At 31.9% G+C, this 13575-nt stretch overlaps 1 protein-coding gene across 3 annotated transcripts in view; it reads left to right on the plus strand.

Annotated features, from left to right (window-relative positions):
- Window positions 1–13575, plus strand: part of LOC146541338 (uncharacterized) — a 98327-nt gene that overhangs the window by 57963 nt on the left and 26789 nt on the right. The window lies entirely within an intron of this gene.

The raw sequence follows: 13575 nt of genomic DNA on the forward strand, positions 1-13575 counted from the left end.
CTGACGAAGCGTCAGCACAAACGGAGACCCGGGGCGTCGATGAGCGGCAGGTGCAAGGCTGATAGGGCTATTAGCCGTTGTAATATTTTTAATGACTCCTTAGACACAGGTGGCTTTTCTTCGTTTTTAAATAAAACTTCTGTCATTTTCACAACTACTATCATTACCGTTAAGGAAAAGCTATATTGCTATTGCTATTTAATTTTTCTTTAATCATAATTATTTCCATTCTAGAAGTGGAAGAATATTAACGGAAAACATTTTCTTCGGCGTAGGAATAGGAGGGACCGGATGGGCCATACCCACCCCAGACTTTAACATAAGCCCAATAATAAATAACAAAAAGATAATAAATAATATGAAAAGAAAATATCTGTAGATACGCCCAGTTAGTAGCTATACTTCTATCTAGTCGCTTTATTGTAAACTTTGCAGACGAATCCCAAACGTGCGCTTCGTTTCTAGATTCAATTATTCAATAGGTATAAATGAGTACGCAAGGGATTTCAACTGTATTACTAAGAAAAAAATCACGTTCATAATTTTTTTTTTAGTTAAAACTTTATAAACAATAGGTAAACGGAAGCGTATGTTCAAAATAAACACATAATATTTAGTTCATATGTCTATTCTATCAAAGCTAAAAGCACTTCACTTTTGAAATTCCACTTACTCGATGCAGTCAAAGTGAACTCGACAATACGTTGTTCTATTTAATATTAAAGGCTATCACAAAGTTGGCCCTGGCTTGGTTAAGCCACTTATTTCTGTTGCGATGCAACTTTATCAATGTTGGGAGTGCTCATAACACTGGTGCCCAGTCCACCCACGACCTCTACGTTTTACGATTTCTCACCTCTTACGACCCCCTCCTAGACCAACTTTAAATTGTCCGCTGAAACTTTACTTGCCACTTAAATGATCTTTATTTGTTCAATTCAACTTTAACTTTTGTTTCTATATATTAAACTTTCTTTCTTCGTCTGAGTGAATATAAAATATGTTGAAGTAACGCAACATAAAATAAGACATAGTTTGAAATATCAAGGGAGCGTCCCACATTTTAATATCAAATGAGGACGTGAAAATAAAGCTCTTGTTATGGCAATGCCGATGAAGTGTTGAGAGGGTGGATATTTATTATGAATGACATAAGGCGTATTTAATAAATATTCGTACATGGAAATATATTTTTAAAATGTCTGTTATCACATTTAAGTTATTTAAATTATATAAATATTTCGCATATTGTTTGCCTAGTACGCTACCTAGTAGTAGTACCTAGTAGGCTACCTAATACTCAATAGTTTTGTTTATAATAATAAATCGGAAAGCTAAAAAAAATATTATTTTTTAACAGAATAATTATATAGAAGATTAATAAAAATATGAAAATATTTACTTTATACTTTATTTATATACAGTTAATAAAATATGAATAAATCGCTTTTGTTGTCTAAAGTACGCATGTGCCTCTGGGGCAACAACGGCGGGATAATCCTTTAAGAAACGTGGCACAGGTCACTTATATTGACGGGTTAGAAGTAGATCACTGTCCCGTAAAAGTTTCGGACATTGCCCATGAGCCCATCGCCGTACCGATCAAAGCTCTGCTCTTACAAGGGATCGTCGAAAATTCTTCAAAAACCGTTTTAACGTTGTTATAGCTACATTCTTTCAATATTACATACAATATCTATTTATAGCGAATACACTATACTAAAATATATAATGAATTCTCATAAGAAATACTTATACAAGTACTGTTGCATATACATGTCCTAAGAGTTAAAAAGCTCCTAAACCGACATCAAACCTACTAAAACAAAGTAAATGCCGCCATCTAGCAATGTAATTTCATCTTAGATATGCCACCTCATAAAATATACATATCTTCGTGACTTGACATCTGAGCTTTTCACTCTGTGATTCTAGTTTTAAATGCATACATTTTACTATCTCGAGCGTTAATTCAACGCGAAGGAACACGTTTGCTACAAGATATTTGCTACCCTTACAAGATTGTTGAAAATTATTGTTTAAATTATAAGAATGTTATTTCTGGTATACTCTTGGCTGTTTATCGTTGAATAGCTTATATAAAATACGCTATATTCTATTTACTGCTTAACGATCGATGTGTAAATGAAACGTAAAAAAAATATTTACTATTTACATATTTCAGATTTTTTAATATGTAAAAAATAGTTTTTACTTACATTAAAACTACATATTGCTGATGTAGTACTAAAGATCCACACGAAACGAACGACATAATATACATACTGTATATACATATAGAATAATACATATACATATATATATATATATATATGCATATGCATTTCCATAATAATATTAAAATATATTTATTATTTATATGCATTTACATACACAACTCTTGTCGCTAGCTCAGTTGTAGCGCCTGTAGCTCGCGAGCTGAATTTGTAAGCTTCACGTAATTTTACTGTTCACTGTAGCGAATAGCTCAAAGCGTTTACTTAGCGCTTATGGAAGCTAACAAATTAAATTTTACACTTCAAAAAAACGATCATATGTTCTTTATTGTGTTACTTAACGTTAACTATTTTATTAGGTGAAGTTTCTTTAAATTACACGAAAAAAAAGAAAATATTGAAATAACATAATTATATTTCTTATTTATTACTGTGATACTTTGATATCCTTTTGTAATATCCAAATTAACTATCTTAAAATATAACATTTCTACATCTCTTATAATACGCTGTAATGTCTTTCCAGGAGCTATTTTCATTAAATCGATATTCTCCGAGGGAAGAAGTAACTAATTTCAATTCCACGCAAAACCTCTTCATTTGAATATTCATATTTCATCTTCTATCTACTTGATTCGTGAGATAGAATTATACATCGAAATATCTAGTAAGAAGGGATCACGATTTAGGCCTCTTTCAATTTTGCCGATTGCACACGACGACGTAATTTCCGACGTCTGATAGCAATCATTTTTATTATTTACGTTTATATTTTAGTACATACTATAGTTATATGATTTTTATGTTATTATAACATTAAAATAGACTTAGACTAAGTGATAGTGCACTTAGACTAATAGATAAGTATGTTATATTACATGTTTTTGTACCTAAGCTTAAAAAAAGTTACGCCATCCCGATGCAGTAAGCTGCTTTTAGATTCGATCGACATTCGGGGAACATTTTATTTAACTTATTGTCATTTTGGTACGCTAGTGATTGGCCAGAAGTCTAGAATTTCGACGGAAAAAACTAGGATCTTAACACTTGGTTTTCTATGTGTTTATTATTTTTCCAGTCAATGCTAAAGGCAGCTTTTGTTAGCTGACCTTATACGTGATAGAAATGTACGTGAATCCCACAGTGGTGTAGCTTTAAATGTCTAATGAAGAAGATGAAGATGAGCAATACTTTTAGTTTCTGTCTTACTGTTTAGTTATGTGTTTGTTTATGTATGCAATAAAGAGTTTTATCTATCTATCTACTTTTTTCGGTAATTATTTTACAATATGTACTTACGTATTTATTGTGCTCCACATATGTACACGAATTGAAACTAGTTTTAAATTAAGAGACTTTTCAAAGTTATACAACGTGAAAGCATGTAAGTGAAAATCTGTTTACTGATATAAGAAAAGGGCAACAAGATCTAATCCATTCTAGCGAGGGCTCGGTCAATTTGTTTAGGATCGTAGATGTTACCCATTTCGTAGAATGTATTTTATTCACTCACTTAATACTTCAAATTCAATTTTCTACATAAAACATTATTCTTATATATTTCATCGTACGTTTCTGTTCGTATCTTAAAATTATTTAAAAAAATATTTTATAAAATATGATGTTCCTATTCCTAAAGTCAATGTAGCAAAGATATTACAAAATCTCAAATATATCGGAACAAAACGAAACCCTCTAACCCACCCTATTCATTTTTAGGGCGTGTTATGATTTACTACCTACTTCCTTAATCAGAAAAGTGTTGTCGCGATTATATTACATCTAGGTGTAAACTATACAACTATGGTGAAAGGTTAACATGCAAACTACTGTATAATGTTCGTTTATTTAAAGTAGCTTAAATTTTTTTAAAGGCTATAAGCGTAGGGAACCTGGGAACCTAGTTTTTAGTTTTTAGATTGTGTTGAGTGGTGGAATTTAACCCCACGCTTTGACTCATCACCTGAGGCCTCATAACTTAAATATAGATAGATATAAAAAATATACACAGCCTAGACTCTACTCTACTGGAAACATGTCAATTTCCATAATGGCACGACACGGGCAGCTGACCAGTCGCCATTATACTATATACCTGCAGAGCCTTTAATATCGCTGACACAAAGGTTAAAACGTCCAGGGGCTGACGATACATATGTGAGATTAAAAGCGAATTAACTTAACTGAGCAAGGTATTGATTAATAAAAAATGACCGTTTCGGTTCAATTATTTATCAGATTATTAATATGTGTGCCTATTAATTTTTGTTGTTTAATGTCTGTACTAAATAGATATTTATAAAGACTTCCTTCCAGCTTTGACGCTCCCCACTATAGGCTGACACTAATATATTTAGTAAAGAATTTAATAAAAAATCAAGAAGTGAAAACCGATTCAGAAAATTTCATAACGAGAAAGGTCAACGGGCGTCGCTGTTTCCGACGAACGAAAGTGAATGTTCTCCACCCGCACCCTTCCGCACGCGCCAGACTTAGCCGCAGACATCGGGGAGATTTCGGGAGGAAATTCTTGCATACCTACCTTAAAATGTCGAACTTGTTAGCAACAAAATTATTGCTGTTTTAGCAATTGTGATATTGTAATGGACACATATGGTTCTCTAGGATTTTGGACTTTTTATTTACATTTAATATTAAAATCCACACGAGACAAATATACAACAATTTAGAGTTAATTCCAAAGTAAAATGAAACGTTCGTTATTCTATGACAGCAAAATAGAAAAAAGTACATCAACCCCCATAGGTACAAACGAAATGTAACGTAACAAAGAATGCTAGATTAAATTAAAATACTCTTTGTAAATATAACTTCAAATGCTTTGCATATTTTCATAAGGTAATTAACCCAAAATGTTGTCAAAAGATTTATCTTGTGCAGAAATTCAGGTGAATAGAAGTGGCAACAATGGTATGGTATGAACATGTGGAACATTTTAAGCAAGTTAACCATGTGAGAGTGGCCATAGACTTGTAGCATAATTTAAGCTCCCTCCCTAACGAGCTAGCACTCAAGTGAAGGCTTTCCTCTCGTTTATTGCAGCACTCTTGGGCTCGGTATTGTTAGATTGCAAGCTTATTGTATAATATGCACCTTTCTCTATCTAACGCATATGCAATTTCATTATGTACACTCTATATATATATATTTTTTTTTAAAAGAAAATAATTTTGGGGTGTTCATAATATCAAGATTTTACAAGAAATACAGTTCTCTATTTTTTTTTATTTTTGTGCAAAAAAAGACATTGATTTAAAATGATTATTTATATAAAATGTATGTAAAAGTGACGTAACTTAATAGTACAGTAGGTACCAGTGTTTTTCATGTAATATATAACGAGACACAAATAGCCGTAATCTTTTTCGTTTTACTCCATGCAATGGCATTATGATTGCGTGTGGGTTGCTTTCCACAACAAAGCCCACGTGAATGTTTCAGTGTCGTCGACCTAACAACGACTGAGCTCAGCGTGAAATGTACCCTAACATTTCTTTGAAAACTTTCATATCAACTGCCATGTGTCATGAAAAGTCGTTTTAGTACAAATAGAAAGAAAATTATGTGCACTTTCCATTGAGATTGTTTATAGTAGACATTTAAGAAAATATCATATATTAAAATATGTTTGATGTTCACTTATTAATTAAATTTTGTAATTTTTACCAGTTTGTAGAATTCATAATGCATGAAAGAAAAGTTCTAAGTTTTATAAATAAAAAAATTATAAGTTTTTATACCTAATTAAAGAAATGAATAATTTGAAATGCAACAAACGTGTCATGTATATACTTCTCTTTATATATCTTTAATTTATGGCGGATACTTGAAAAAAATACATTTATATAAAAAAAAACATTTCTTTAACAATTTCTACTATAATTTCTAAAAACATTGTAAATTGTGATAAATGTATATACATTGTACATTACAAAGAAACATCCTAAAAAGAATGTACTAAAGCAGTTTACGAGCAAAGCACGTCATCAGGGCATTTTAAAGGTCGTAACGTGTTTCCATTAGCACCTGGTCGTCAAAGCGAGTGTGATTAATCTAATTTGTCCGTTTCAAACTGGAATTGCTCTCGACGTATGCAGGCTATTCTTTGAGCTTGTGACGTCGTCTCCCTCTTTCAGCCTAATGGTTTACATCATTTTAAATATTTCTAACATAAAATTTCACCCCTTTTTGGATCCTTACAGTTCAATTTGTAATTTTACTGTAAAACATAGTGTAAGGATAATGTAAAAGTTAAAATATATAAATTCTATTTTGAATTAAGTAATAACAAGAATAAAAGACAAAAAAATGTCATTACTATATCAAAAACAATAATGTTCGACAATTATTTATGTAACACAAAATTTACCTTTAATGAAATTCTAAATGAACTAATATAAATCGCATCTATAATATTGATTCAGCTTCCCCTGTCGAGTTTAATTAAAAGTAATTGCAAGGGCTCTACGTTTAGATAGCTGTACGAATCTTGGGCCTGACTAGCATGGGGGAGAAATTGACGTTCGCGACGTCTTCCCCTTTCCCCTCACCTAGATAATTAACTGCAGATATCCCCCATATCGTAGGGTACGATCAAATTTTGTACAATGCTTTTAAAGAGCGGCGAGTGCCAGCGGGAGTTCTGGAACCGCAACCGTGATAGGGTTGTTATGGGTATATGCAATTTGTAAGGATGGAATAATTAATAACTAATCAATTTTAAAGTCAGTCTAACGTTTTTATGACTAGGAATATAGTTTTTTTTAATTTTATATCAACAGCACTGAAAAATAAATATAATGAATAAAATATTATTTTCATTCAGTGAAATAAAAAAACTCTCTAGCATTTTTGTTCTGGACAGTAAAACAATGTAAATTTCCACATATTATGAATAATACTTTAAAACAATACGATCAATCTTAAAAGAAACCCCTTTCAATCTCTTTGAACTCCCATATACAAGTAGATGGCGTTTAACACTTTTTTCCCCGGCTCATGGCAGACGCCGTTCAATGAAGTTTAGTGACTGCGCCATTCAGTTCGGGGATTAAACGTAGCTCGAGTACACACGACGCCAGACGAATAAATCACGCTAGTAATGCCGCAGCATCCGGCTGTGTCGGAGCGGCTGATGCTTGCCACTCGCACCCCACCCGACGCCCGCGGCCATGGCAACTGCAGGAACAAGAGCGACGACATTATTTATTAATTCACGCTTATTGTTTTTATAGCTATAAACGCTTCTCCCCACAGAGTAAAAAGTACCTCTAAATAAACCCAATCTTTGTTAAAAATTCTCATTTGAATAAATTTTGATTTACAATAAAAGCAGTCACGGTTTATAGTAGAGCTCAGACAAAGCAAATTTATTTCAACTAACATTTAATTCGATTATATAGTAAATATGCACAATTAATTATTTTGACACATAATTATATATAGTAAATATCTATGAATTTAAATTCATATAGATTCTTAGGAAAATGTTTTAGTATTCGAAGAAACTTATAACACTAAGTTATATTTTGCCTCATTATTTACAAATAAAAAACATTATTATCAATTGAAACAGTATTGGCTACTGGTAAATTTGTAATTACATTGAGAAAGAACGTAATTATAAATTTCCGCATGACAGACACGTCAGTATTGGATGTAACCCTCTTTAATAAAACAACCTCACTCAATATCTTTATATAATAACATAACTTTTAACTGCTTGTAATTTAAACTAAAATTTGTAATTTATATGTATGTATACAGCTACTTTTATTCAAGGCAATTTTAAATAATACATACCGGGTATTTACTAGGTACTTATATATTTGACTTTTGTCAAATTATAATAATTTTATCTTTAGCAAAACTCGTATGTGTAGCATATTAGGTATATATTTTGCATTGATATAAAAATATTTTTCAAATTTTTCTACTATTACTATTACTAATATTAATAAGAGTAATTTTAAGTATATAAGTAAGTGGACACTTTTTATTATGAAATAATTATTTGTTTTTTTTATATATTTCATTTATTAATTTATAGTATTTAGCACTAATAATAATTTGTTATGTTTTTTATAAAACTAAACAAAGTAGTAGTTTATTAATAATGTTTTGTTGATTATTACGTTGAATTAACAAATTTATAACACGTTATATGAATTATGAACACAATATTTGTATGTATATTAATTCGTCTTCATGAATGTTAAAACTACGTAACTTTATTAAGATTTGCTAAGTTTTAATGATTTCGATAATGAGGTGTGGTATGCAATCATTTATATACTCGTATGTTCTGTACTCGATGTGAGCGGTACAAAGCTTGTTTGCCAGAAAATTAATTAAGGAATGCCGTAATTAAATTACTTATTGTTATTTTAATTAAATTATTTGACATTTTTCACGATTTGATCTCACATTAAACAGCCTACAATTAATAGATTTTTGAAAAATATGATTTCTTTGATTTAGCTAAATCAATTTGAATTAATTTTTGTTCGTTGAATAATTGTATTTTTAATTATGCTAATTCTTTAATTGATATAAATATTTTGTATAACTAAGTGGGAGCGAATAAAAAAGTTATCAGTTTACGAATGCAACTACGTTGATGCAAAAGTTGTACGAACAAAAAGCATAGTTTTTCATTGGCGCGTCGTCTGGCTGCGGCTTGAGATCGATAGTGAGGCGACAGAATTCCAAAACGTTGGTGTAACTCCAGTAATTTAATTAACCATATGATGAAATTCTCAATTTGTGCTGGGTTTTAATGAAAATATATTTTTTAAAATATATGCACGGTTTAAAAATGCAGCGACTAGGCTTTTTTTCTAAATAAGATTTGTATATTTTATATAATTCAAATCTAGAAAAGTTTAATAAAATATTTTTTATCTTATGCGTGGTTTACACTTTAAAAAATGTAAAAAAATATTAAAAACCTCTAAGTAACATTACGTTTTGCCAACATGACCGTCAAAACGGCATAATTATAAAACAAAATTGTCCATTAATTAGTATAACAAAGAGCAAGCAACGAGGGGTGCCAGCGCTAATCACATTTGCATGCATGCCACACCAGTGTTTCGAAAACGTTCATTTTACTGAGAAACGCTCTACAATGTAAAATGAAAACGTCACCCTGATAAAACATAAAATTTACATTACTCATGCACCCTTTACTGTCCTGCATTTAAAATTTCGATGACACCACTAATTATTTAGGGTAAAATTCACTCTCCCTAAGCGCCACAGACCGATACATATTGTTATCTACAAAAACAAATATCACAATCGCATAAAATGTACTTTTTATAGTAATTTAAAAAAGTATACATAGTATATATATTATATATATAACTACCCTTATTAAAAATAAAAGCTTAACAAATTTTAAGGTAACTATATTTTTGCTATTTTTTATTTCTAAATAATAATAAATGAGTGTATTTTCACATTTTATTATTTTTTATAAAATGATGTGTGCTTTAATTAACTAAATATTTGAAATGTATAATAAACACAAATTCTTGCGAAAATTCGAGTTATGAACGTGTATAATTAAACTTCTCTAACCAAACCAGAACTGTAATTTAACATTATTGTTTATTCAACAGAAATTAATGATAATAATTGGAGTTATGCAGATCTTACAACTATATAATATTTAAGAGACCATAAACCTCTAGGAATTGGGCGAGTAATCCTGTAGTTGATTTATTTGGAAGGGACACGTCCCTCCCAAGAGTTGAAAAGTTCAATATTGACTTGCAAAATTGCTTTAAGTCGCTGCAGCCGATAATGTTAAGTGGTTGTTTGGAATGTCAACCTTAGAGCATGCTCTTTGGGAGCGGAATTGCTTCCGGCTTAGATAGAGCGAGGTGTTGTTACAGTCGCCGCGTTTATTGGCATGCCCTCAACGCTTCCTTCCGTCGCACCACTGCGAAGACCATTAAGATTTTCCTAAAAATCAACACACTAATCGGCTGATTTAAACGGCGACATAAAAATCAAATACAGGGTGGAAGAGGCAGCGCTTCTTTTATTGAAACTGCATATAGGGTAATATATTTCAAACCCACACCTAAGAAATTAATCAAGGTACCTCAACAGTTTGGACGTAGGAATTTTTTTTCATTTCACGATTTTTATCCATACCTGTATTTCGTGTGACGACGAGGTTTCCGATTTGACAGGTAAGTGTGTGTGTGCTTATGTTATACTTTACAAATGGCGTTTTATTTTAAAACGATAATTTTATTATTTATTTTGTTTGAAAAAAATACTTTTTCATTTTTGGGAATTATTTTTTTTCCGAATTATATTAGGCTTTTATAGAGTAGTTAAAACTGTGGTTTCATTTAAAGTGGTGCTGACAATTCCAGCCTGTATAGTACAGAAATTGTGACATATTTATTAAACGTTTTGATACAGCACGAAAAATGATTTATTTTATAAATTTTGTATTCTATTTCATAAGCAAAATAAAATTTAAGTTAGGATATCCAAACACTGTAAGTCAATTTAACTGTAATACGCCAATCTTGACTCCGGTGACTTAACCCGAACGGTTATCCAACAACAAACTACTTAATTGACAAAGTTTTGTTCGATTTAAAAACTAGCCGGATTCCAGTAGAGCTTCGAAAGTTTAATCGATTTAAAAACAGAAATTCAAAAAATTAAAGATCCGTTAGTTATGAATTATAATGAATGTCTTAGTGTAGTTTCTTATCTGTTAAGATATTGTTTTTTTCATAATATCATTAAGTATCCAAGCAAAGTTTTGGAAATAAAGAACCTATTAACCCAGTGGTCAGTTTGAGGTGGGGTCCGGATACCCAGAGGAAAAAATTTACGAGGTCCAGAAACAAACAAATGGAAACGCGAATACCGTAAGCCTTACCTACTACCACAAGCATTCATTATAAGCTTGTTATACAATACATTATAATATTCTGTGGTTCGAAGTTCGACCTTTCGCGGTCTGCAACCGCGCCTGTTGCTAACCATTGTATTAACCCATTATGATATGCGTAAATTGAGGAGAACAGCCAACGTCTGTCAGCCATAATAGATGATTGACTAATATCACAATTAATTTGTAATAGATATTCCAAAGACGCAATGCTACCAACATATCCTAAAGTTACTCTTTTTACATCTATGAATTTCCTGCACTTGCAGAATAGAGAGAAACTAATGCTTCACTTGATTCTCGATTTTTCGTTCACTGTATAGGTATACAGTGATAGATAAACTAACGCTTTATATATGTACATATGTATTAATACGCTTACCTAGAAATATTTCTCAAATGATATTATATCCATGTGTGTGTGTGTGTGTATGTGAGTAGATGTTATTCCAAGTTATTCATAGACTTATTTGGTTGAACAATGAACTGCACTACAACGAAATTGAAAGTACAATAACAAAGATTTTCTAATTTACTTTTGAAATTACTATAGCAATATAATTTTATTTAATATACGAATATCATATATTACACGTAAGATTTTAATTTAAATTTAAATTAAATTCGAAATACGTTTTTTTTTTGTTTTTATCAAATAAAAATAATGGCTACTTTATATAATTGATCTATGACAAGTTCTTCGCTTATTGTGTTTGGAAGACGTCATTCATCCTGTCAGTATGCGTATAAGCTCCGCATAACACGGGGGTCGACGCCCGGGGGTGCGCCGGGGGCGTTTTGCACTTCCGCCTCACTGCACTCATTTCCGCATAAACAGTACCTACCTTACGTTGCTAAGAAGTAAGCCTGAAAATTATAGTGACAATTTCCATAATATTATAATTTGTAATCACTTATATTAATTATTTACCTAATTACGTTAAGCTAGCTTTCCCCTCAAGGTGAAAGCAATTATTAATTATTTATCTACATGTTGATGCTGCAATCTAGTAAAATCGGTTCGTAATTCTTTATCTTAAGTAAATTTAAAGAATTTTAGTGCAACTAATCAGGGTTAACCGAGCAAGTTAAAAAGATGTACGCAATTTGAAGTTCCCCTTAAAAGTTTCCAAAGCGGGAGTGTGGGTGAAATAAAACAAAGGCAGGCACGCGCCCGCCGCGGCACTCATGCCGAGTGCTCTGCTTTGTGGCAGCCCTGGCGATACAATGCATTGCACGATACATCTATACGGATTCTATCCAGCCTACAAACTCCCATGCTAAAGCTTATTACTCTCGTGACATACACTCTGCCGAATAAAATATACTATCTGATGCGTGTAAGGTTTACGCAATTTGTATAACACGTCTAGGGAAAAATATATATATATTACAGTAAAATATTGAAGTATTGCCTATATACCTATATACATAAATTACTTATGCTATGTAATATACTTAGTTAAAAAATTCAAAAAAACATGTTTTCGATAAGGATACATCGAGAGTAATGTTCTGTTATGGAAAAAACAGCTTGAACACGGCGTAGATCATTAGAAGCGGGCACTAATGAAGCTCTCGATCGTTGAAGATGTAAGAAGCGGGCCCTGGCTGTGTTATCAGCATCTCTTCACTCGCGGATGCCGTACACGATGTACGTACCTTATGCTTAAGATTGTTAAGAGACTCTTCTGTCTTACAAAGACAAATTTATTAAAAAGCGAAGCGTACAATGCTAGTAACCGTTTACTAATATTATACAAAGTTCCAAGATTCTATCAATTTTCTTCATTGTATCCATAGAAAAAGGAAATATAAATTAAACGCAATTATACAAAAAGTAGTCATATTTTATACATTTTCATCTTCTGTCTTAACCTAAGTATTATGTTTATTCCCCTACGTTCTCACGTGCCAATCTGTGGTTGCAAACACAACTCAGTCTAAAAAACGTCTTAGAAAAATAGAGAATGGGCAGATTTTTTACTGCAGCATTTGATTGAGGAAGTATAGCGTACAGCTCATGGAGCGCTAAGGGCTTATCGAGAGCTGGCGTGAAAGCGGCTCTTCTTTCAAAGGGGTGCTTTGTGCCAGCCTCTACAACCACTTTATACCAGGGAACATACATCCTCTAATATGAATACTTATAATGAATGCTGCACCAGATGCCAACGAGGCATTATTTGAAGAATTTACAATTTACACTTTATGTTGTTTTAACATGACCACCGTATAAAGGTTGACTGTCGTCATTTATTTTTTTATACATATCACAGAGTGTACCTAGTAGGTACCTATAACATCTGTTATTTGGTGGAAAGTGGAGAATGGAAGTGTCTTGTCCGAACGGAGTATCTTAATACTAGGTTCCCAGGTTCCTTCTGCATGTCT

This window comes from Heliconius melpomene, chromosome 1, assembly GCF_056956725.1.
Source record: "Heliconius melpomene rosina isolate 202511_hmr_F chromosome 1, ASM5695672v1, whole genome shotgun sequence".
Lineage (NCBI taxonomy): Eukaryota > Metazoa > Arthropoda > Insecta > Lepidoptera > Nymphalidae > Heliconius > Heliconius melpomene.